General features: G+C 42.4%; 1 gene segment (V, D, J or C); it reads left to right on the top strand.

The window, feature by feature from the left end:
* The window catches only part of LOC100935631, an 824,790-nt gene that overhangs the window by 557,288 nt on the left and 241,697 nt on the right, over positions 1-25,805 (top strand).

Here is a 25,805-nt window from a genome sequence, read left to right as displayed (position 1 = left end):
GTGGCGCAAAGGGATTTTGCTATCCAATGTCAAAAACAAAGTTTGCTTGCTGGGCCAGCTCGCCGGTGTCTCTTGAAAGGAAAAAAGAGAGGGGAAAATTTCAAAAGGAGATTATGGCCTGGGGATCCTGACATAGACAAACCAAAGATTTTGAGGAAAATTCTTTGTCCCTTGCTCTTCCCCTCCAACTTGTTTTTTTTATAAACCACCACCAACCCCTTTAAATCTTACTTTTTGTCAATGGAGTTTTCTTTAAAAGAGAAATCTTGAGCAAAGCCCTATTTCCCAGTTCTTCATCAGTAAAGGAAGAAGAAAGTAAATAAAATCTATCTAGTATCTTTCCTAGAAATTCCAAATTAGGTCATGAAAGCAACTGAATATAAATGATTAAAACCCACAACAAAATCCCACCAGAATCTCCCAAATCTTCCTCAATTCCCCCTATTTCCACAGCTCCAAGGGGGATTTTCTTCCCCTCCCTTTGTTCTTGCTATATTTTCACTTCTCCCACTTCCCTCTCCCCCCGACCTCTGCTTCTCTTTCCCTTCTCCTCCCCTTGTCTTCTTAGGCCATTTGTTGAAGATCAAATACGTACTGAGGAGCTCTTCCAGAGGATGGAATAAAAGCCACAAGGTGTTATTTCCCTCTTTACAAAGAAGAAGGACTTGTCAGGTTTCAAGTTTCTCTTTGGCAGAGGTTCTAGATTTCTGACTGAAGTCAATGGCTGGGATAGAATTTGCCTCTATTTCATAGAAGCATTTGAAAAAAAAAATGACACGGAGGATCCTGGGAAGATGGTAGAATAGTTCAGATAATCCCAAGCTCTTCAGATTTCCCCTACAAACAAGATAAAATGACAACTCAGGTATAATCTAAAGTGACCAAAAATGAACACAAGTTGGGGGCAGAGCAGTGGTCCTCCTAGAATGACCAGAGAAGATACCAAGGGTGGACTCCACATGGAGGTTTGGTCAGGGTGAAAAGTAAATGGCTCCAGGGAAGCTTTGCTGAAAAGGGCAGGGGCCTGTAGCTGGGCCAGGTTCTTGGTTGAGCCCCAGGAAGTTATCTCCCAGACAGTGAGGGGGAAGACAGGAACCCCTGTTTAGAGGGAGTGGGACCAGCTGTGCTGTGAGAGGCAGCCCCGTCCAAGTGGGAAACCAGCACATGCCTGGTGAGGCAGAAAGGGAACCACTGGCTGTGGGTATTAGAAAGGATGGAGTCCTTGGGGAGGAATGGGGGGAAAATAAAGTAAAAGTACAAGCAGAAACAAAAAGAAACCCCAAAGGTAACAAACAAAAGGTGGGCATTGAACCGATTTGGATTTATTTAAAAATTTGTTTTAAATTTAAAATAAATAAAAGTTAAAAAAGAAAAAATTATTATTCCATTCCTTAGGAATTGGGGTAGGATGAAAGCTGGTTCCCTAAACCATTAAAAGGGAATAAAAGGGTGGTTTGCTTTCCATTTTAGGAGGCTCCTTCTAAGTCCCAAAGGATCCTTAATGGGACAACGGTTATAATGGGACAAAGTGCAGGATATCAGTATCTGTCCTATTTTTATCCTTTTAAATACCCTTCTAAATAAATTGCTCTTCTAATCTCTCGGCTTTTTAAACCATTTTTATTTAGATTTTTGGCACTTTTAACCCAATTTGTCTTCTTTGCAAAGATATTGGAGGGATTTGCCATTTCCTTTTCCAACTTATCTTACAAATAAGGAAACTGAGGCAAATAAGATTAAGTGATTTGACTAGACTCAGACAATTAAATATCCAAGAAAAGATTTGATCTCAAAGAAGTGAACGTTCCCAACCAAAGACTCCCGTTTTCTCACATTGCATGAAATAATAAAATTGATTAAAACAAAATGAAACAAAACAAACAAAAAAAAAAAAAACAAGGATAAGTAAGATTTCTGGGAGTACATATAACCCAAGGCTCCAAGAATCAGGGACATATTCAAGGTCTGAAGGTCACAGGGCTTTCCCCTGAGCTAAGTGCCACTTTCCCCCCAGAACCCCCCTCACCTCCCAGCTGGAAAAGTCCCAAGGGGAGGCCTGCAGACACAGGGAGATAAACTGGGCCTGGGGCAGAGCAGCCACAGGGGAGGTCACTCAAAATAGTCTTTGTCCCACTTTCTGTGGGCTCCTGATGCTTTGGGTCCCAGGTGAGAACTTGACAACAAAACATGCAGTTGGGCCAGGTGACATGAGATGAGAGAACTCAAGGAAACTCAGAAGCTCTGGGGACAGGAGCCAGTACAGTCCAAGGGGGAATGAGGATTTCTGTGAGATCAGGGGGATTTTCAGAGCCAGGGAGTCTTGGGGAGGATCCTGAAAGGGCTGGGCCTTTTATTTCTTTTGGTTGATCATTAATTTCTCTCTTAGTTTCCAGGGAGCAATTGTGCTGACCAGTCTCCAGCCTGGTGTCTGTGAGCCCAGGAGAGTTACCATCAGCCAAGGCCGTCAGAGTCTTGTAACGTGATGGAAACACTTACCTACACTGGTTCCAACAGAAACCCGGACAGTCTCCTCGGGGACTCATTTACCAGGTTTCCAACCTGCTCTCAGGAGTCCCCTCCCGCTTCAGTGGCAGTGGTGCTGGGAAGGATTTCTCCCTCACAATCAGCAGTGTGGAGGCTGGAGATGGGGCAGTCTATTACTGCTTTCAAGGATCTTATGATCCTCCCACAGTGTTACAGCCCTGAACAAAAAACCTCCCCAGGCCTGGGCTGGTGCCGGGAGGCCCAGCTGCCTCCCTCCTTCCCTCTGATGCAGCCTGCTGGGAGGCCTGCTCAGGGCCAGGGTCCTGGGGATAACGTGATTGGGACCGGGCTCAGGAAAGGCCACGGTCAGAGCCGTGCCTGGGGACTCTTGCCCTTTCAGCCATGGTAGAATTATCAAAAGAAAGAACCACTGGCCAGACTGGGTCACCCCACAATCCCCTGGGCCTGGGACGTCCTTCTATTTCATCTGATTCCCCTCAGCACAAGAAACAAAGAGAAAGTAGAAACTTCTGGCAGAGATTCTTTCTGTCCTTTCTCCCTGGCTCAATATTCCACAGCAGTCAATGACTCTTGGGACCAAGAGCATAAGATCAGGCAACAGACTAATGAAATCCATCAATGGACCCAGGCTAAAATTCACATTCTCCCAGCAGCCAGATGGCACAGGGCAACTGCCTTGGAGTCAGGAGGACCCACGTAAACCGCTCAGACACTTCATATTTTCTAGTTGTGTGACCCTGGGCAAGTTACTTAACCCTAATTGCCTCAGGAAAAAAAATTCACACTCTGGATCCATTTTCTTTGCCCATGTATTTAAATCAGATTTTTATCTACTTTTATTTCATCCCTTCATGCCGGGGACTATAAAGATCTCTCTGGAGTCTCCTCCATCCACTCTATTCAAAGGAAGACTTCAATTCCTACAAAGAAGGGGAATAAGAGATGAGTGCCAAAAAGCCAGACATTCTGCTTTCCTCATAGTTTCACCATATAATTCTGCTCAGAATCATAATCACCTGCCCCATCTGAAGAATGTTAATCTAATAAAACTAATTTTTTATGGTCCAATTGATGAAAACTGATTTTGGGGGGAAGGGGTGAACCTAGGTTAGCATCTCAACCCCTCCTGCCTCTTGGGAGGGATCCCACCCTCCTGTTTATAGAGGAAACTCCCATGGCATCTCCTCCTACAATTCAATTGGACATATTAGCCTAGGGCATAATCACCAGCCTTTACTGAGTTGAAAATTTGTAATGTTCTTCTCTAAATGATAATGTTCTCTGGGAGTAGGTTTTTCGGGGAGCTTCTGGAGGCAGCCTTCATTTCAGTTCTTAACAGTCCTAACAGGATTTAGCCTCCTGAGAAAGTTGTTTTCTCAATGTAACAAACCCATTTTTTTTTTTTTTTTGCCAAAACCTCACCTGTATCCTTTCTTTTGTAAAGCTGCCATATGGCCAGGGAATCTCTCAACCTTCATTTCTCACACTTTAACATTTGGATCCCCATAATTTTTGCCCGAGGAAACCCTTCTCTTGCTATTGTCTATTCTACAGAATCCAGAAAACCTGAGACCTGTGACAAAAAATGGGACAATCTACCTCTGTGTCTATTCCTAAGGATTCTCCCTCAGGCTGTTTCTTAAACAGAAATAAATTCAGCATAAAACATCTGAAAGCTAAAAACAAAAATACTTAAATTAAAACAGCACTGCAGGATGCTGCTTTAATTTGCTGGAGGGAAATCAAAATTAGAGCCTAACATTTAAATAACCCCTTTCTTCCTGCTCCTCTAGGGACACAGGATCCCTGTGAAGCCCTTTCAGAACTACTTCCTTTCCAAAGACAGGACCTTGTGTCCGGCAATATCTCCTTAACTCTGTCCCCCTCACCTGGTCCAGGTCCTGAGACTCCCAGGCTGTTTTCTCCCAGTCAGGATCTTGATTCTAACCTCTGCCCCCTGGGAGAAGCAGCAGACTCTCAGGGAAAGACACTTAGAGCAGAGCCTCCTCTTTCAGTGAAAATCTCTCCCGGATTGAGGAGAAAGCTGGCCATTGCTCTGAGGATCCGGCCCAGCTTTGTGAGGGGTCCAAGGCCAAAGCCCTCCTTGATCTGTCCTGCGGGGATGCAGGAAGCTGTAGCAGCTAATTGCAGGCCCTCAAACTCTCACCTTGCTGCTAGAAACAGATGTGGGAGTCTTTAATGATAGGGTTCAAACTGCAGCTTTGGACAGCAGACTTGCAGGGAGTCATAGGGAACAGTTGCTAATTGTGGCTGCTGACATTTCTGGGAAACCTAGGGGTTCCTGCTTGAGGTGTCAGGGACAGCACAAGTGGGCCAAGGAAACTGCCTGTCCTTGCCCTGACTGCAAGTAGGAGGGGCACTGGAGGAGGGACTGCCTGCAGGGGAAGGGCTGCCCCCAAGTGCCCTGACCTCCACCAGGAGTTTGGGGCTTGGTCAAGGTCTCCTTCCATCCACCATGACAGCAGAACCTTGGCTATCCCTGGATGTGGCCTTTGAATTTCTTTTTGCTAAGGGATCTTTTCCTTCTCTCTCTGGAACTCTGACTTTACTTGTCAGTCACCTTATAGAATGGGGACTGAGGGGAAATTTAAGAATTGTTTGGAGACCTCCCTTCTGCCTTGCCAGTTTGGTGACCTGTTATTTAAACTCATTTCTCATCATTCTCTCCTATACTGCTCTTATTGGTGTGAGGGATAGAAAATCCTATTCAAAAATAACTACTCAGAGACCTCTCGAAGTAAAAAGCAGAAAAGTTGTTTATTTAATTAATTCTCATGAGAATGAGCAGTTGCACCGGGAGGAGGGAAGAGAGAGAGCTCACGGTAGAAGGGCTAAAGAAGGGGATAAGATATACAGTTTTTATAGGGTTTAGTTACAAAGGATGACATCATAAGTTGGAGAACATTAAGAGATAGGTGCCCCCCCCCCAATTGGATGTTATTTGTGCCCAAAATAGCAGATTCCCTGGTTCCGGAAGAACCATACATCAGGCAACTTTTTGTCTAAACATTGATAACTTGAACAGCGATAAATGTCATCATTTTAGGGTAAATACATATATCTAAAATCGAAGTACATATTGGCTCCTACTCAATATATTTATGCAGGTCACAGAGACCTAGAGAAACTCAAATATAGAAGAGGAATTTAAACATTCTTGGAAGTTCTTCACCTTATCACTAATGGGTGAGATTTAATGGTGAAATTGGGGACCCAATTTTCTCTCCTCCGACCTCCAGATGGTTTTTTTGTGCTGCTTTCAAAGCCCTCCCACATTCCCTCTAAAATCTACATTCCTCTTTGGGGGATCCAGGAATCCCTGGGTGAGCCACTCCAGCCTTAGTCAGAATTGAGAAGTTTCTGAAGCTCAAACTTGTAGCCCTGGCTAAAGCTTTAAGGGATTTGGAGCCCTCAACCGCCGTCTTCTCTTGATCTGCAGCCCCATCCAAGAGGTTTTCCTAGATGCAGCCATAAAAACCCACAATTTAACCCTTAAATTCAAACTGACTTCTGCCCCTGCCCTGACTCTCCCCAATGTAGAACAGCCCGTCTGGAGATGAAAGGCGGGGCCAGGGCTGGGAGCTTTAACTCAGGCCCTTGGAGCTGGTCCCAGCCCAGTTGCTGGCTCTCTTGCCTCAGAGCAGTGGCTGCTACAGCCCTTTTAAACAAAGAAGCCTCAGAACTTTCCCTAGGGCTCCAAAGGTTTTTTAAAGAAAGGGCATCGGCTTTATTGGGGCAGGATTACCCCCTGGCTCCCCTGGGCGGCCACTGCCCCTGGGACTCCTGCCCGGAACCCATTGCCCTGAGCAGAGCTTTGGAACTGGGGAAGGGAATGAACATCTACACTGACCCCAAATGTGCTTTTCATGTTTTTCCGTGCTCATTGCCCTATATGGAAAGAAAGGGGACTTTTGGCAGCAAAGAGCTCTCCTCTTAAATCTGCAGGAGAAATTCCACAGCTACTACAACTGTCCCCGAGCCCAGGGAGTCTCAGTCATGTTTGGTGAAGGACACAGGAAGGAGACTCGCTCCGGCCAAGGGAGCAGGTTTGAGGTTCAGCGTGGCTCCTGCCCACTCACCCCTGATTGTGGCTCCTGTGATCCCCCGCCCCGGGGCCCCTTCTGGGCTCCCAGGGACAAGCCTTGCAGAGGAAATGGGGGACATCCTTTCTCCTTCTGCCTGGTTTCAAACCCCTCAAGCCAACTCTTTATCCCAAGGAAACTGCTCTTTGGTCTCCATCAGGCTGCCACCTGGGAGAAATGCTCTCTGTCCCTGGGAAACACCCTCACTGGTCCCGGCTGGGAAGAAGATCTGGAAGGTCTGCCAGGCCTGCCCAGTCTGTGCCCGAGGGAATCCTGGGGGCTTTGACCCCTCCCCTCTCCTAAGCTCCCACAAGAAGGGGCCATGCCCAGGGGAGGTTGGGAAGACTGGAAAATGCCCCTTGTGGAGGTTTCAGGTTCCCTGGTCTTCTTTGACCCTTCACTCACTGGGTGGAAGTTTTCCCTCAGGACTCAGAAGGCCCAGGAGGTCCCAAGGTGCTTGCTGGAGATCCCGCTCTCCTACCCTGCCCAGCTCCGGCAGAGCCAGCACAGTCCGTCTTTTCTTCTCAGACCCTTCAGACTATTCCGGAACCGGGGACCAAGCTGCTCTTCCACGGCCCTGGCCCGCTCTGGAGAGAGAAGGGGGACATTGTCTGTGTCCTTCTTTCTCTCACTATGGTCTCCTTCCTTCCTTTCTCTCACTCTAGTCTTTTTTGGCCATTTTCCACTCCAAGGATGAAATCTTTGCTCCCGGGGGGGAGCCAAGATGCCGGAGAAGGCCTACATGACTTCCTAAGCTCTTCTCTTACCGTCTTTATCAATATTATATCGAGCCTCAAAAATATCTTACTCTAATTATAAAGATTAAGTGGGAACAACCACCGGCCCAAGAAAATCTGATTTGCAAAAAGGTTTGTTCCGGGGCGGGGCGGGGGAAGGGGGGAGGAATCAGCCAGACGGGGAGAAATGTTTCAAGGGAGCCTCAAACCAGAAGTGGAGCACAGATCCCAACAAGCTCAAACCCCAACCCCATCGGGGCTTTTCCGGGGCATTGTAACCCTCTTCAGGAAGGGCACAGAGATTTCCCAATCTGCAAGGGGGGCTGGCTTGGGCCAAAACTTTTGACCCATTTTTGTTGGGCAAACCGGGAACCACAGATCTCTAGCTTTCCCTAACCCCACAGCCCCAAACCGGCCCAAACCTTTCTAGCCCAGCCCAGGGCAAAACCACCAGCCCCGGGCCTTTGGAAACTCGCCAGTGCAATCCACCCCGAGGGGAAAAACCCACCCCAACACCCCATACCCCCCAAAATTTTTTACATCTCTCCCTTTCCAGAAAACAAACCCCCAAACCTACCCCTAAAAATTTAAAAACAAAAAAAATAAAAAACATACACTTCACAGAAAAAAACACTCACAAACCAAAAAAACAAAAAACAGGCACCAAACAAATCCCAAAAATTCACCTCCCCTTTTCATGCCCTCAAAAAAACCAAAAAGTCTCAAAAATTAAAAAAAAAAAAAAAGAAAACAAAAAACAACTTCCAAAAGAATTGAAAAAAAAAAACCCAAATCAAAACAAAAATTTTTAAAAAATCTCTAAATAAAATTGATTGAAAAAAAAAACGAAAAGAAATAACTTAATTGAAAAAAAAATCATTCATAAAAAAAAAAAAAAATTAGGAAAAGGAAAAAAATTCCAAGGGAAAAAACAATTCAAAAAACTCCAAAAAAAGAAAAAAAAACTAAAAAAAAATTCTTTAAAATCAAAAGAAAAAAAACAAATTCAAAAACAAAAAATATCAAAAAACAAAAAAAAAACTGGGAAAAAAACCATGAAATTTCTACCAAAAATCTGTCAACAACTTGAAAAATCAAGAAAATCTGAGAAACTTTCCAAAAAAAATGAAAAAAAAACCAAACCAACAAAAATCATCAAAAAACTGCCCAATGAAAGAACAGAAGGAAAAAGGCAGGAATTCATTGAACACCTTCAAAAAAAAATAAAAACCCCCAAAAATTGGGCCAAAAGAACTTCCCAGTTAAGAAAAAAAACAACAGCCAAAAAACAAAAAACAAAACAAAAAAAAAAAAAAAAAAATTTAAAACGGCCCAAAAAATCACCCAAATCCCCTCCACATTAAAAATCAACCCAAATCATTTCAAAACACAAAACTTAAAACCAAAAAAACCCACTAAGCACATTTCTTCCAGGGAAAAATGGACATTTAAAAAAAATTTTCCTTTTTTCTCGAAAAAACCAAAACAAAACAAAAAATCTCCAACCAAACTCAAAAATCAGAAAAAAAAAACTCTTAAAGTATTTCTTTTTGGGAATACAAAAAAAAAATTTATTTTATAATTAAAAAAAAGGGAAAAGAAAAAGGGAAACAGAAAAGGTGGGGAAAAAAAAGGGAAACCCATCCCACAAAAAAAAAAAAAGTATCAAAAAGGGGAAAACATTTTGAATTTCCCTCAGGGTTTCAAAAAAAAAATTACATATTTTTTTAAAAATTTCTCTCTCCCTCATTAAAAAGGGGAAAAAAAAAAAAAAAAAAGGGAAAAGGGAAAAATTAAAAAGGGAAGGGAGGGATTTAAAATAACTCTTAAAAGTAAAATTTAAAAAAAATTTAAAAAATAAAATCAAATTTTAATTTAAAAATCAGGTAACAGCAACCCAAAAAGGGAAACCCCCAAAAAAGGCAAAAAACCCAAAACAAAAAACCTCTGCAAAACCTTTAAAAGCAGGGAAACATACAAAAAAAAACTAACAAAATCTATTACTTAGGTAATCAAAAATAATCCTTATTAAAATCAAACAAAAACAAAATAATCTAAAAAAAAATAAAAAAAACACATCCCAAAAACAAAAAAATGGCTGCAAATTAAAACAAATTGCACCGTGGATGGCATCCAACTTTAAAAGGAGGTTAAGAGATTGCAAGAAAATTGAAACAAAACTTTGTGAGAATCTCAACCTTGCACCTCAAATTGACAAATCAAAACCAAAAAACAAAAAAAAGTTAAAAAGAAAAGAAAAAAAAAAGGTATTTAATCTTTAGAAAAGAAAAGGAAAAAAAAAATACTTTCTTCTCACGTTCCATGGAACCTATTAAAAAAACCATTAACATAAAACCTCAAAATTAAATGCAAAAAAATAGAAACTTTCTTTTCAATCTGTTCACACATCCAAAAAGGGTAAAAGCCAAAAAAATTAAAACAATTCATCTTAAAAAATTTGGGAAAACAAAAAGTAAAAAATTTCCCCAAAAAACAGAGAGACTCATACCCAAAAGGGGATCAACCAAAAGCAATAAAAAAATTCAAAACCTTGAAAAAACAAAAGAAAAATTATAATTCCAACTAAAAAAAACAAAAAAAAACCAAATTAAAACCCCAATCAAATACTAAAGAAATTTAAAATTAAAAAGAAAAAAAAAAAAAAAAATTATTAACTAATTAATCAAACTAAAGTTTGGTTTATGAAAAAAAAAAAAAAAAAAACCTTTAGAAATCTTTTAAAAAAGGAGGGAGGAAAAATAAATTGATCAAAAAAGAAAAAAACCCCAAAAAAAAAGGGAAATAGTAAATTACCCCTTTTTCCCAATAAAAAACCAAAAAGGAACTACCAAAAAATTTGAAACAAAGGAATAAAATGGAAAATCCCATTTCAGAAAAAAAAAAAAGAACAGGAATTAAACAACTCCCTAAAAAAAAATCCCCCCAAATGGAACAGGGAACACCAAACATTTAAAAACAATTGGCCCCAATGCTAAAAATTATTTGATAAAAAGGGAAGAAGGAGGCAAAAAGAAAAATAAGAACCTAAAACCAAACTAAAAAAAAAGAAAAAAAAATCTCCCAAGAATATTAACAAAATTTTAAAAAAATTTAAAAAAGAAAATCTCCCCAGGATAAACACTAACCAAGTAGGATTTTGCAGGAATTGGGTTGGTTTCAAATTGGAAAACATCAATAAATTCATATTAATAACCAAATTCAAAAACCAATGAAACCCAATGATGGAAAATATTTAAAAATCAACTCCACATTAAAAAACCTTGAGAGTAAGGAATAAAGGGACTTTTCCTTAAAATAATACAGTTATTTAAAACCATCATAAATATAGTAATGGGGACAAACTGCAAATTCCCAATAAGAAAATAAACAATTCCCACATCAATTACTTTATTTAATATTGTATTAAAATTATTTGGAATAAACTGAAAAGAAAAAGGAATAAAATAGGAATAGGAAAAAATTATCACTTTTGGATTTAAATGTGGATAAAGGAACCCAAATTTATAAAAGTTATTAAAATAACCAATTTAGCAAAGTTGCTTTTAAAAATAAACCCAAAAGCACACATTCATATAAAAAAACAAATCAGATTAAAAAAAAAATTCATTTAAAGTAACATGAAATTAAAATATTTAGGAATCTATCTGCCAAGGAAAATAGAAATTTATGAGCAAAATTAAGACCACTTTTAACAAATTAAGTCTATCAACCAATTGGAAAAAAATTTAAATGTTTGGATAAAAAATTTAAAATGACAATATTCCAAACAACATTTTTTGGCCTTTTACCAGTAGTCCCAAAAAATTTTAATGACCTAGAAAAAATAAAAAAATTAAGGAAAAAAAAAGGTTTTCCAAGAATTTAAGGGAATTAAATGAAAAAAAAAAATGATTCTTATGTACCAAAATTAAAATTTATTAAACAGAGTTCAAAACAGGATTTAAAAGGAAAGGGGTATCAGGGAATAATTAGGTTCAAGGGATAAAAACATCAAAAATATAGAAACTTCAATTTTAAAAAAAAGATCCCATTTTGGGTAAAATTAGTTTGAAAAAATTCTGGAAAATTGGAAACTAATTGGCAGAAAAATTGTCCAATTGGTATACCAAGAAAGGCAAAATTTAGACCTACAAGAATAAATTCAAATTAGAGAACAAAAAAATTTATTGATGGGGGAAGGAATTTTGGGAAAAGGAACTGAACATTTGATCCAAATAGAAAATTTGACTTGCCAAAAGAAAAGTTTTTGTCAAAAAAAACTAATGCAAAAGATTAGAAGGAAAAACAAATTCAAAAATATTTTTACGTCGGTTCTGATAAAGGTATTTCCCAAAACATTGAGAACAAAAATTTTAAAAATAACCATTTAATTGTAAATGGTCGGAATGAACAGAAATTTCAGATGAAGAAGAAACTATTTCTAGTAAAAAAAAACCCAAGTTATTATTAATCAAAGAAATGCAAATTAAGACAACTCTGAGATACCACTACACACCTGTCAGATTGGCTAAGAGGACAGGAAAAAATAATGATGATTGTTGGAAGGGATGCGGGAAAACTGGGACACTGATACATTGTTGGTGGAGTTGTGAATGACTCCAACCATTCTGGAGAGTAGTTTGGAACTATGCTCAAAAAGTTATCAAACTGTGCATACCCTTTGATCCAGCAGTGTTACTACTGGGCTTATATCCCAAAGCGATCATAAAGAAGGGAAAGGGACCTGTATGTGCACGAATATTTGTGGCAGCCCTCTTTGTAGTGGCTAGAAACTGGAAACTGAGTGGATGCCCATCAGTTGGAGAATGGCTGAATAAATTGTCGTATATGAACATTATGGAATATTATTGTTCTGTAAGAAATGACCAACAGGAAGATTTCAGAAAGGCCTGGAGAGACTTACACGAACTGATGCTGAGTGAAACAAGCAAGGCCAAGAGATCATTATATACTTCAACAACAAAACTATATGATGACGAATTCTTATGGACTTGGCCATCCTCAGCAATGTGATCAACCAAATCATTTCCAATGGAGCAGTAACGAACTGAACCAGCTACACCCAGCGAAAGAACTCTGGGAGATGACTAAAAACCATTACATTGAATTCCCAATCCCCATATTTTTGTCCACCTGCATTTTGGATTTCCTTCACAGGCTAATTGTACAATATCTCAGAGTCTGATTCATTTTGTACAGCAAAATAACGGTTTGGTCATGTATACTTATTGTGTATCTAATTTATATTTTAATATATTTAACATCTACTGGTCATCTTGCCATCTGGGGGAGGGGGTGGGGGAAAGAGGGGAAAAATTGGAACAAGATGTTTGGCAATTGTCAGTGTTATAAAGTTACCCATACATATAACCTGTAAATAAAAGGCTATGAAAGAAAAAAGAAAAAAAAAAGAAATCTTTGCTCCCAGCATTTTCTCTCTGACTTTATCATTCTGGGGCCCTGCCAGCAGTTACCTCCTTCCTAGCCTTTCAGCTGGGGCGCTCCGTGAGCAATGGGGGCATTCAGGATTGTCGGGTGGACCTTCAGCATCTTCAGGGCAACCCATAGATGGGACCTGATGCATTATTTGCAAAGCCCCCATTCCCAAACGTCACCATCTCCCCTCTGGATGCCCCCACTTCTAACCTGCTTGTGAGATTTGGTTTCTCCAGGCTCCAAGCTACATACTTCCAGTTACTCACTCAGTCTGAAGATCATGGGACAAGTGACTTGGACACACATCATCCTCTAAAAGTTGCTGCTGCCATCTCCAGATCTTGCATTTTCTCTCCTTGCCTGAATCCCCAGGGAGCATAGGGACAGCTCTACGTCTCTTGTCAGCTTAAAGCAGCTCCAGTAGATGAGACCTTCATGCTTTGGCCAGAAATGAGTTTGGGGTGACTGCTTGAGGGGGGAATGATATAAACTGTGACCTTTGGGGGAAGGATAGTCCTGGGTCTCAACCCCTCCCAGCTTTTGGAAGGGGCCCCATCCTCCTGTTTGTAGGGGAAACTCCCAGAGCATCTCTACCTCCAGCTCAGTTGGAGATCTTGGCCTGGGACATAATCACCACCCATGATTGAAAGTTCCCAGGTCCGGGCCCAAAAGCCCCAATATTATCAAAGGGTGTGTGCCCAAACCTTAGCAAAAAGTCCTGCCAGGATGTTGCCTGCTGAGAAAGTTGCTAGGAAACAGAAAATCAGGCCTTCAGGGTTTTAGGTAATGAAACAGACAGTGATCAAGCTAATAGACTAAATACTGATAAATATCAAATACTGATAAATGTCATCAGCTCAGGTTAAGTAAACATGGTTATAGCTGGCCAAGGCTCAAGTAAATATGGACCTTCACATATTATACAGCTCACAGGGGAAACACAGAAATAATGAAAATGAAACACAGAAAAAGAATTCACATGTTCCTGTAAGTTCTTCACCTTATCTCTCTATTCCACACAAGGCCAACCTAACACTTAAAAAAAAAAAGATTCATTTATTTTTTCCTATTGTGGGTGAACTGCCATCCCATAACAGTATTTCATTCTTCTTTTGATATTTGCCAAATGCTCTCTACCATCATGATTCTCCCTCTAATTCATGCATTTCCTCTTGTCTTTATGCCTTCTTCTTCTTCTTCTTTTTCTTCTTTTCTTCTTCTTCTTTTGCTGAGGCAATTGGGGTTAAGTTACTTGCCCAGGGTCACACAGATACAATTGTTGAGTGCCTGAGGCCAGATTTGAACTCAGGTCCTCCCAACTTTAGTGCTGGTGCTCTAGCCACTGCACCACCTCCCGGCCCCTGTGCCTTTTTAATATACATTACTATTACACACACACACTCTCTCTCCAACATCTACCGTTTATTTTGAATAAACTATATGATGATTATTCTCTGCTCTAGAGGGTTAGTTACCCTTTTAAGGGGAAGGGATATATTTCAGGTCAAATTTGCAGCCTGTTCTAGGATGTCAAGTTCAGTTCTTTGTGGTGCAAGCTTATGCATTTGGTGCTCGTTCAGATGGGTCAATATTTTAAATGCTGGGCGCCTTCTAGGATTTAGGGTTACAGTGCGACACCTGAATCACAGGCTAATTCAGATTCCTCTTTGGTAGTTTCTAGATTTCTGACCAAGCCAAGGTTTGGGATAGAATTTGTGTCTGTTTCACAGAAACATTTGAAAAAATGCCCTTAAGGTTTCCTCCACAAACAAGATAAAGCGGCACCTCTGGGTGCCAATAAAAAATGAACCAAAGGGGAGGCAGAGCTGGTCAACCTGGAATGGGCAGAGAACATGTGAAGGGTGGACCTCACATGGAGGTTTGGTCAGGGTGAAAGTAAACGGTTCCAGGCAAGCTCTGCTGAAAGAGCAAGCAGTGAACCCTGTGGTAGCTGGGCCGGGAGGTGGCCTTGGCTGAGGCGCAGGAAGCCTCATCTCCCAGACAGTGTGGGGAGTGTGAGGTCGGGAAAGACTGAGGGAACCCCTATTTATGAGGGGGCTGGGGCCAGCTGTGCTGCTGAGAGGCAGCCCCGCCCAAGTAGAAACCAGCACATGCCTGGTGAGTGCAGAAGCAGTGGGACAGGGATACCACTGGCTGTGAGGCACTTACAGAAGGATGGAGTCCCTGGGGAGGAATCAGGGGAAAATAATGCAAAAAGTTCATGCAGAACAACAGAAACCCACAAGCAAGCAAAGCAAAGATGAGCAGCTCTGAACACAATGTGGAGGATTTATTATAAAGAATTAGTTTTTAGGTTTGAAATAAATAAAAAATAAGAAAAATTAAGAAGAAAAAAATTTTAAATGATAACATATCATTCCATTGATCTCTTCAGGGAAGTGGAGGAAGAATAGAAAGCTGGTTCCCCTAAACCATGCTAAGGAATAAAAAGATGGCTTGCTTTCCATTTTAGGAGGCTCCATTCTAAGTGCCCAAAGCATCCTTACTTAAGGGGATAGCAGGTCATAGATTGAGATAAAGTGTGGGATATCTGTATCTGTCCTATGTTTTATGCCTTTAGGCTGCAACCGCTTCACTACACATTATTGACTCTTGTGCAAGCCCTCTTGCTTTTGGAATCATTTTAATTCTTATTTCCATTATTTTTGGCACTTTATAACACAATTTGGGGTTTCTTTGAGAAGATCCTAGAGGGATTTGCTATTTCATCTACCAACTTATTTTACAAATAAGGAAACTGAGACAAAGAAGTTTAAGTAACTTCCTGAAGCTCACACAATTCAGTATCCAAAGCAATATTAGATCTCAAGAAGATGAAAGTTCCTAGCCAAAGATTGAACACATTACATACTGCTAGTAGTCTCATAAAAAATAAAACTGATTAAAAGAAAAATATATTAAAAAAAAAAACAAATCTAAGGGTAAGTAGGATTTGTGGGAGAACATATCACACAAGTCTCCAAGAATCAGGGATATATTCAAGGTCTGAAGGTCTCAGGTTCTTCCCCTGAGCTGGAGTCAGTCACTTCTGCTTCCAGATCCTCCACACCTCCAGCTGCTTTGCATAAAGAGATCCCCAAGGGGAGGGCCTGCAGACACAGGGAGATAAACTGGGCCTGGGGGCAGAGCAGCCACAGGGGAGGAGTCACTGCAAAATGGAGTCTTTGTCCCAGCTTCTCTGTGGGCTCCTGATGCTTTGGGTCCCAGGTGAGAACTTGACACAACAAAACATGCAGTTGGGCCATGTGACATGAGATGAGAGAACTCAAGGAAACTCAGAAGCTCTGGGGACAGGAGCCAGTACAGTCCAAGGGAAAAGGTGGATTTCTGTGAGATCAGGGGGATTTTCAGAGCCAGGGAGTCTGTGGGCCAAGAATCAGAATGAAAGGAGACTGGGCTCTGTTTATTTCTTGTTGGTTTATCATTAATTTCTGCTCTTAGTTTCCAGGGGAGAAGTTGTGCTGACCCAGTCTCCAGCCTCGGTGTCTGTGAGCCCAGGAGAGAGAGTCACCATCAGCTGCAAGGCCAGTCAGAGTCTTGTACACAGTGATGGAAACACTTACCTACGCTGGTTCCGACAAAAACCCAGACAGTCTCCTCAGGGACTCATTTACTTGGTTTCCAACCTGTACTCAGGAGTCCCGGCCCGCTTCAGTGGCAGTGGTGCTGGTCAGGATTTCACCCTCATAATCAGCAGGGTGGAGGCTGAAGATGGGGCAGTCTATTACTGTTTTCAAGATTCTTTTCCTCCTCCCACAGTGTTACAGCCCTGAACAAAAACCTCCCCAGGCCTGGGCTGGCTTTTCAGGGAGGCCCAGCTGCCTCCCCTCCTTCCTCTGATGCAGCAGCTGCTGGGGGCCCTGCTCAGGGGCAGGGTCTCTGGGGCTGATGAGATAAAAGGGACTTGGGACTCAGGGGAAAGGCCAAGGTCTGAGAGCTCGGTGCTCTGGGGACTCTTGTTCCTCTTCATCCATGAGCAGAATCATCAAAGAGAGAACCACTGGCTCAGACTGGGTCACCCCACAATCCCCTGGGCCTGAGGCACTCTCCCATTCCTACTCCATCTGACTCCCCTCAGCACAAGAAACAAAGAGAAAGTAGAACCATCTGGCAGAGATTCTTTCTGTTCTTTCTCCCTGGCTCAATATTCCACAGCAGGCAATGACTCTTGGGACCAAGAGCACAAGAAGATCAAGCAACAGGCTAATGAAATCCACCAATGGGCCCACCTTAAAATTCATATTCTCCCAGCAGCCAGAAGGCACAGGGCAGCTGCCCTGGATTTAGGAGGACCCGAGTGCAAATCCAGACTCAGACACTTAATATTTTCTAGTTGTGTGGCCCTGGGCAAGTTACTTAACCATAATTGCCTCAAAAATAAAATTCACTCTTGAATCCATTTTCTCTGACCATGCCTTTACATCAGATTTTTATCTACTTTAATTTTATCCATTCATGCCGGGGGCTATTAAGATCTCTCTGGAATCTCCTCTGTTCACTCTTTTCAAAGGAAGATTTCAATTCCTACAAAGAAGGGGAATAAGAGATGGGTTCCAAGAAGCCTAACATTCTGCTCTCATAGTTTTGGAGTCTGCTCAGAATTATAACGATCTCCCCCATCTTAATAATATTAATGTAATAAAACTAATTTTTTATAGTCCAATGGATGTAAACTGTGATCTTTGGGGGAAGGGTGAACCTGGGTTAGAATCCCAACTCTTCTTCCCTCTTGTGAAGGGCTCTACCCTCCTGTTTATGGGGAAACTCCCATAGCATCTCCACCTACAATTCAATTGGAGATCTTGGCCTGGGGCATAATCATCACCATTTATTGAGTTGAAAATTAGTTCCTCAAATTCATCTGGAGATTGGCCCCCCTGGATTTGGGTCCCAAACCCCAATAGAATCAAAGTCTGTGTGCCCAACCCTCTGCCAAAAGCCATGAAGGGATTTTGCTTGCAGAGAAATTTCTTTTCTCAGTGTAATAAACCCATTTTTTTTTTGCCACAAATCTCGTTTGCATTCATTCTTTTGCAAATTCTGTGAATTCTTTTACAAAGCTGCCACCTGGCCAGGGGATCTCTCAACCCTCATTGTTCACACCTCTGCATTTGGTGGCCCTTACAGGCATCCCTGAATTTTTTGTCCGAGGAAAGCCTTCCCTTGCTGTTGTCCATTCTATAGCTGAGAGACCCACATACCTGGGAAGATTGGGCTGTAGGGAGCTCTATGCTCAATCAGACTTCTTTCACTGGGGAAAATTGGATTGGAATCCCCTGTGGGTTTTTTTTTTTTAATGTTTTAATAGAAGTACCCTTAATGAGGGAACTTCTGTCACCTCCTTCCCTCCCCAGGAATGCATAGGAGGACAAAGAGCTACAGAATCCAGATAACCTGAGACCTGAGGCAAAAAATGGGACAATCTGCCTCTGTCTCTATTCCTAAGGACTCTCCCTCAGGCTGTTTCTTAACAGAAACAAATTCAGCCTAAAAGATCCCAAAACTAAAAATAATCCTTAAATCAAAACAGCACTGAGGGATGCAGTTTCAGTTTGCTGGAGGGAAATAAAAATTAGATTCTAACGTTTTAAATAACTAGTTCCTTCCTGTTCCTCTAGGGCACAGGATCCCTGTGAATCCCTTTCAGAACCACCTCTTTTCCAAAGACAGGTCCTTGTGTCTGGGAATGTCTCCTTAACTCTGTCCCCCTCACCTGGACCAGATCCTGAAAGGCCTTTTTTCTCCTCCTCTGGATCCTGATTCTAACCTCTGCCCCCTGGGGGAAGCTGCAGACTCTCAGGGAGAGACACTCAGAGCTGCCTCTTCCAGTGAAAATCTCTCCCAGACTAAGGAGAAACTTGGCCATTGCTCTGAGGTCCCTGCCCAGCTTTGTGAGGGCTCCAAGGCCAAGGCCCTCCTTTATCTGCCCTGGGGAGATGTTACTATTAAAGAATCTGCCCCAGAGACAAGGAGGAAGCTGCAGAAGCCAGTTCTGGGCCCCCAAAGGGACAGAATTTGGGGACTTTTGCCAGCAAAGAGCTCTCCTATTAAATCTGCAGGAGAAATTCCACAGCTACTACAACTGTCCCCGAGCCCAGGGAGTCTCAGCCATGTTTGGAGAAGGACACAAGAAGGAGACTTGCTCCAGGCCAAGGGGAGCAGGTTTGCAGGTTCAGCTGCTGAAGCTCCTGCCCACTCACCCCTGACTGTGGCTCCTGTGATCCCCCAGCTCCCCAATGCTTACACCCCTTCATGGAGCTCACAGGACAAGCCTTGCAGAGGAAACGGGAGCGTCCTTCCTCCTTCTGGCTGGTTTCAAACCCCCTCAAGCCAACTCTTAATCCCAGAGGAACCTGCTCTTTGGTCTCCATCAGGCTGCACACCTGGGGAGAAGTGCTCTTCTGTCCCCTGGGAAACACCTTCTCACTGGTCCCAGGCTGGGAGGAACGATCTGGAAGGTCTGCCAGGCCTGCCCAGTCTGTGCCCGAGGGAATCCTGAGGGAGCTGTTGACCCTCCCCCTCTCCTGAAGCTCCCACAGAGAAGGGCACATGCCCAGGGGAGGTTGGCAAAGAGACTGGACACAAATGCCCCTTTTGGGGAGGTTTCCCAGGTTGCTCCTGGTCTTCTTTGACTCCTTCACTCACTGGGTGGAAGCTTTTCCCTGCAGGACTCAGAAGGCCCAGGAGGTCCCAAGGTGCTTGCTGAGAGATCCTGGCTCTCCTACCCTGCCCAGATCCTGGCAGAGCCAGCACAGTCCGGCTTTTACTTCTCAGACACTTCAGAATATTCCTGGGAACCCGTAGAGGACCCAAAGCTGCTCTTCCACAGGCCCCTGAGCACCCTCTGGAGAGAGAAGGGGACATTGTCTGTGTCCTTCTTTCTCTCACTATGGTCTCCTTCCTTCCTTTCTCTCACTCTAGTCTTTTTTTGGCCATTTCCACTCCAAGGATGAAATCTTTGCTCCCAGCATTTTCTCTCTGACTTTATCATTTTGGGGCCCTGCCAGCAGTTACCTCCTTCCTAGCCTTTCAGCTGGGGAGCTCCGTGGGCAGTGGGGGCGTTCAGGATTGTCGGGTGAGCCTTCAGCATCCTCAGGGCAGCCCACAGATGGGACCTGATGCACTTTTTGCAAAGCCTCCATTCCCAAACGTCACCATTTCCCTCCTGGATGCCCCTACTTCTAACCTCCCAGTGAGATTTGGTTCCTCCAGGCTGCAAGCTACAAACTTCCAGCTACTCACGCAGTCTGAACATCATGGGACAAATGACTTGGACACTCATCATCTGCTGCCATCTTCAGATCTTGCATTTTCTCTCCTTGCCTGAACTCTCAGGGAGCATAGGGACAGCTCTACAACTCTTGTCAGCTTGAAGCAGCTCTAGTAGCTGAGACCTTCACCCCTTGGCTCCAAATAAATTTGAGATAGCCGCTTGAGGGGGGAATGATGTAAACTGTGATGTTTGGGGAAGGGTTGTCCTGGGTCTCAATCCCTCCCAGCTTTTGGAAGGGGCCCCACCCCCCTGATTGTAGAGGAAACTCCCATAGCATCTCTACCTACAGTTCAGTTGGAGATCTTGGCCTGGGACATAATCACCACCCTTGATTGGAAGGTTCCCCAGATCCAGACTGGAAAATCCCAATATTATCAAAGGCTGTGTGGGCAAATGTAATGGGCTGAGGTTTGAGTTGATGCACTGAGGTCCCAAGTACATGAGGCTAAATAGTAATTGGGCTATACTCTATACATGATTGGATAAAGAATGGTCCCTGCCCACTCTCTGTGCAAGTCCTGATGTGTTGTAGATGAAATGAGGATTTTGGTGGGTGGAGAGAGGGAGACAGGAAGAGAAGCTGGGGGAGATTGGGCTGGGTTCGAGACTCCGAGCTGCTGGTTGGGTGGCTGCTGGTCGAGCTAGCTTCTTGACTCAGCTGCACACATTGCTATCGCCGATTCTCTTCCACCTCCGATCCTTCTTCACTGAGAATAAAGACTGACGGTTTTCCCCTAACCTGAATTCCTGACTCCTGCTGATTTAAAAATACACGATCTTCACAGGCAAACCTTAGCAAAAAGTCCTGACAGGATGTTGCCTGCTGAGAAAGTTGTTTTCTCAGTGAAATAAACCCTTTTTTTTTGTTTTTTGTTTTTTGTTTTTTGCCACAAACCTGGCCTGTATTCATTCCGTTTTGTACATTCTTTTGCAGAGCCTGCCACCGGCCAGGGGATCTCTAAGCCTCATTTCTCACACATCCATCTGACCTCCTCATTGCTACCCCTTAGTGGGAAAAGGCTGTGGAACATTCCTCATGTCAACATATAAATATATACAGAGAGAAGAGAGAGAGAGAGAGAGAGAGAGAGAGAGAGAGAGAGAGAGAGAGAGAGAGACAGAGAGACAGAGAGGCAGGGACAGGAAGAGGGAGGGGTGAGGGGCAAAGGGAGAGAAAAAAGGAGAAACAAAGAGGAATATCTGAAACCCATTCTCCTTATCAAAGAAAAGTTTATCCCTTAACCTTCTCTTTTCTAAGAAGCCCATTGCCTCTTTCATTATCCCTCTCTGGGCTTCAGGTGACACTAATGCATGGTTGCTGGAGTTGTGAATGTACCCAACTATCCTAGAGAGCTTATTCTCTCCTGTTTTCCAGGAAGTGATAAAATGCTCATCAGGAACTTAGTTTTACATCACCACAGCACATTAAGAACACATACTTATCTACAGTGATTACATCACCAGCTATAGAATCATTAATTAATCACACAGAATTTTAAGTATACCTTTTCAGAGGTCTGGCCCTCTACAAGTATCTTGAAATCAGTCTCAACATCTCAATGTACACCCTTGTGTCTCTCTTTATTTCCCCTCCTCCCATGAGGAACTTTCAGGGCTATATTTCCCCCATAAAAGATGTGCTTTTGATGAAGATCTTTGCTAAATCCTTTTCAAGACAAAGGCTGAGGTTTTTTCTTTCCCTCCATATAGTGTCTATCTCCCTTAGTCTATTAAACTCCTTTTTTTGTGTATTTCCATACAGTCAGTGCCTGTCAATGGTGTCCTCACACTACAAAACATATCCCTTTAATGCCTTCTTCCAAACCCCTTTCCTTGCTAACTCTATTGCCCTCCTGAATCCATTTCCTACTTACCATTCCTGTTGCTTATTTTACTTTTTCATTTTGTCTGTAACCTCTTCTACGAAATAAACGGAAAAGTGACTGATGAATCAGAGGCTACCAGTTCTTTACCTGGACGTGGATGGCATTGTTCTTCATGAATGCAGAAAACTGTTGGAAGTTCACAGAGAAGGCGAGACGACTGGAAAGCTTCAAAAGTTACAGGTTAAATTGATTGTATGCAAAAAAACCCAAGCTACCCATAGTAGAAATCTGCAGCTTCTCTCATTTTGTTTTGCACTTTCTTTGTACTATTTATTTTCACTTTGCCTTCTTACAATGATGGTTCCTGAAGACCAGGCAGCAGCATCATAAACCAGGAATGGGCCAGATTGAAGTTTCACATCCCATGTTTATGTTCTCCAAAAACCAGAGGTTATGGGTAATACTATTTGTAGAAAACTTTGGAAATGTTTTTTTTCATTACCAGAAGTTTGGGGGCATGCCAGTCGATATATTTGTTTTGGAAAGGAGGATGGTTCTTTGTTCCTCCAAGATTGGTAGATGGGAGGAGACAGGTGAGCACACTGTGATTCTTAGAGATATACAGAAATAGATTGTTGGACACTTAGACTGGTGATCTCATCAGCCCCATTGGGGACTGAGAATCCTCCATGCCTTCCCTCCTGTGCATTGCATTTTTATGACCTTCCAAAAATCCCATACAGAATGTCAGCTCCACATACTGCAGACCTTCCTCTGATTTAGAAAATTTCTGGAGGCTAGGAAGATAATATCCTAATTCTCTCTTGAGTGACTCTCAAGCTTCTTTATGACCATCCAACCTTTCTTCCTGATGATACATGCCCCTCCCCATATAATACAAGCCAAGTCATGGCTAGTTGTAAATCTGCTCATATTCACAATCTCACAATTTTCAATTGTCTTTGGGTCACTCGAAATTGAACTGAACCAAATAAAGGAGTGAAGAGATTCAAAGTTTAAACTTTTAATGGAAATCACAGGAACCTGGGAGTGAATTCAGAGACCAGCTTTGAGTTGGTTAATTCCATGTCCAAAGGTGGGCTGTCCAACTCTCCCAGACCATTGTTCTGCCAGTCTACATCCGTCCTTATGTGGTTGGATCTTCCTCGTACCATCTGAGTCTCTTTCTTCAGTTGGCTTTGAAGCTGATTTTTTTCATTCTTCTCAAACTAATTTTTTCCTTAGGAGATTTCTCTTTGGTAATGATTTTATTTTACTTTTGTTCATAGAGAAAAATAGCAATATCCTTTATCTCCCACTTAGTTTGCAAAGAGAAAAACCCCAGGTGTCACTGAAAAGAAAAGAGGAACCCAGTTCTACATTCAGGCTTTACTTTCTGTATTTCCCAACTCAAGTCCATGGGCTATAGATGTGGCTGCTGAGTTGTTAGTCATGATCCTAAGCATTGATTAATCTTCTAAAAAAGAAAATTGGCTTGGCTGGGAGGCCCAGTACCACTAGACAAAATGAAGCAGTATAGAAAGGATGGAGGAAAATGTAAATTTTAAGGGAAGATCTTTTCACACAGGGAAGTTCGTGAAGTCTGGACAGGGAAAATCCACTGGGATTTTGGATTGAGTTAGGTACCCAACACAGGAGAAATGGGCTTGATTTTGAACTGTTTCTAATCTGTGTCAAACAGAGCCAAGTCATCCTGAGCAGGGAGCTGAGATGTAGAACTAGGTTCAACAGTGGTGCTGATTCATAGAATTCTTCTTCACACAAGAAGATTCTTTAGGGGCTCTTTGTCCTTCTTTGATTAGCAGTTTGGATGGCAACAACACTCCACCAAGGAATTGTCCATTTATCATCTGAGTTCTCTAAATCTAGACATCAGACCAGATGACAGCTGGATTTCTCACCCTGTCCTTTTACAAGTTTGAAGGTGGCTTGATCACTTCTCACCAAACTGCCTGATCATTGGGGAGAATCAGGTGTAGATTAGTAGTTTTCCTGATTGGGTCTTCCCCAAGTAAAAGAATTGGAAACTCATTATGTAAATCCTTAAAAATGTTTCCTTTCTCTGCTTTTCAAAGGGTAAGACTGAGGTATTACTTGAATAAAACAAGATCCCCTTCATCCTACTGTTGAGTTTTCATGGTGAGTGGAATGTAGAAACCCTTACCCAAAATAACTGCTCAGAGATCACTCAGTAGGAAGCAGAAAGGTTCTTTATTAAACCTCTGGAAGATGATCTGTGCCATCACGAGATAAGAGAAAGAGAAAGCTCGTGGTAGGAGTGTTAAAGAAATAGCTAAGATACACAGCTTTTGTACAAGAGATTACATCACAAGTAAGAGAGCATGGAGAAGGGGAGGGGGAGGCATCTAATTGGTTGTTACTGTTTGGAGAGATTGGAATGGAAGGTTTCTATTTCCCCAAAATCACCTGCTTTCTAGGAAACAGAAAATCAGGTCTTCAGTTTTTACAGACAGTGATCAAGCTAATAGACGAAATATCAATAAATATCAAATACTGATTAATGTCATCAGCTTAGGTTGATTAAATATGATTATAGCTGGCCAAGGCTCAAGTAAATATGGGCCTGCACATATTATGCAGGTCATAGGGGAAATAGAAATAATGAAAATAAAACACAGAAAAAGAATTCACATATTCCTGTCAGTTCTTCACCTTATCTCTCTATTCCACACAATGCCAACCTAACAAAAAATTCTTCTTCTTCTTCTTCTTCTTCTTCTTGGTCACACAACTACAAGTGTTGAGTGTCTGCGGCCAGATTTGAACTCAGGTCCTCCCAACTTTAGGGCTGGTGCTCTACCCATTGCACCACCTCCCTGCACTTATATCTTCTTGTACATTACTATTATAGGCACACACACACACACACACACACATACACACTCTGACATCTACTGTTTATTTTGAATAAACTATATGACGATTATTCTCTGCTCTAGAGGGTTAGTTACCCTGTGAAGGGGAAGGGATACATTTCAGGTGAAATTTGCAGCCTGTTCTAGGATGTCAAGTTCAGTTCTTTGTGGTGCAAGCTTATGCATTTGGTGCCCGTTAAGATGGGTCAGTACTTTAAATGCTGGGCGCCTTCTAGGATTTAGGGTTACAGTGCGACACCTGAATCACAGGCTAATTCAGATTCCTCTTTGGTGGTTTCTAGATTTCTGACTAAGCTAATGTTTGGGATAGAATTTGTGTCTGTTTCACAGAAACATTTGAAAAATTGCCCTTAAGGTTTCCTCCACAAACAAGATAAAGCGGCACCTCTGGGTGCCAATAAAAAATGAACCAAAGGGCAGGCAGAGCTGGTCCTCCTGGAACGGGCAGAGAACATGTGAAGGGTGGACCTCAGGTGGAGGTTTGGTCAGGGTGAAAGTAAACGGCTCCAGGCAAGCTCTGCTGAAAGAGCAAGCAGTGGGCCCTGTGGTAGCTGGGCTGGGAGGTGGCCTTGGCTGAGGCGCAGGAAGCCTCATCTCCCAGACAGTGTGGGGAGTGTGAGGTCGGGGAAGACTGAGGGAACCCTTGTTTCTGAGGGCGGCTGGGGCCAGCTGTGCTGCTGAGAGGCAGCCCCGCCCAAGTGGAAACCAGTACATGCCTGGTGAGAGCAGAAGCAGGGATACCACTGGCTGTGGGCACTTACAGAAGGATGGAGTCCTTGGGGAAGAATGGGGAAAAATAAAGTAAAAAGTGCATGCAGAGAACAAAAGAAACCTACAAGGAAGCAAAGCAAAGATGGCAGCTCTGAGTACAGTGTGTAGGATTTATTATAAAGGACTCATTTTTATGTTTAAAATAAAAAAAATAAAACTGATTAAAACAAAACAAAACAAAAAATCCCCCAAAT

Source organism: Sarcophilus harrisii, chromosome 2, assembly GCF_902635505.1.
Source record: "Sarcophilus harrisii chromosome 2, mSarHar1.11, whole genome shotgun sequence".
Taxonomy (NCBI): Eukaryota; Metazoa; Chordata; class Mammalia; order Dasyuromorphia; family Dasyuridae; genus Sarcophilus; species Sarcophilus harrisii.
The sequence above is the reverse complement of the archived record's forward strand: the minus strand, read 5'-3'. Positions and strand labels throughout refer to the sequence as shown.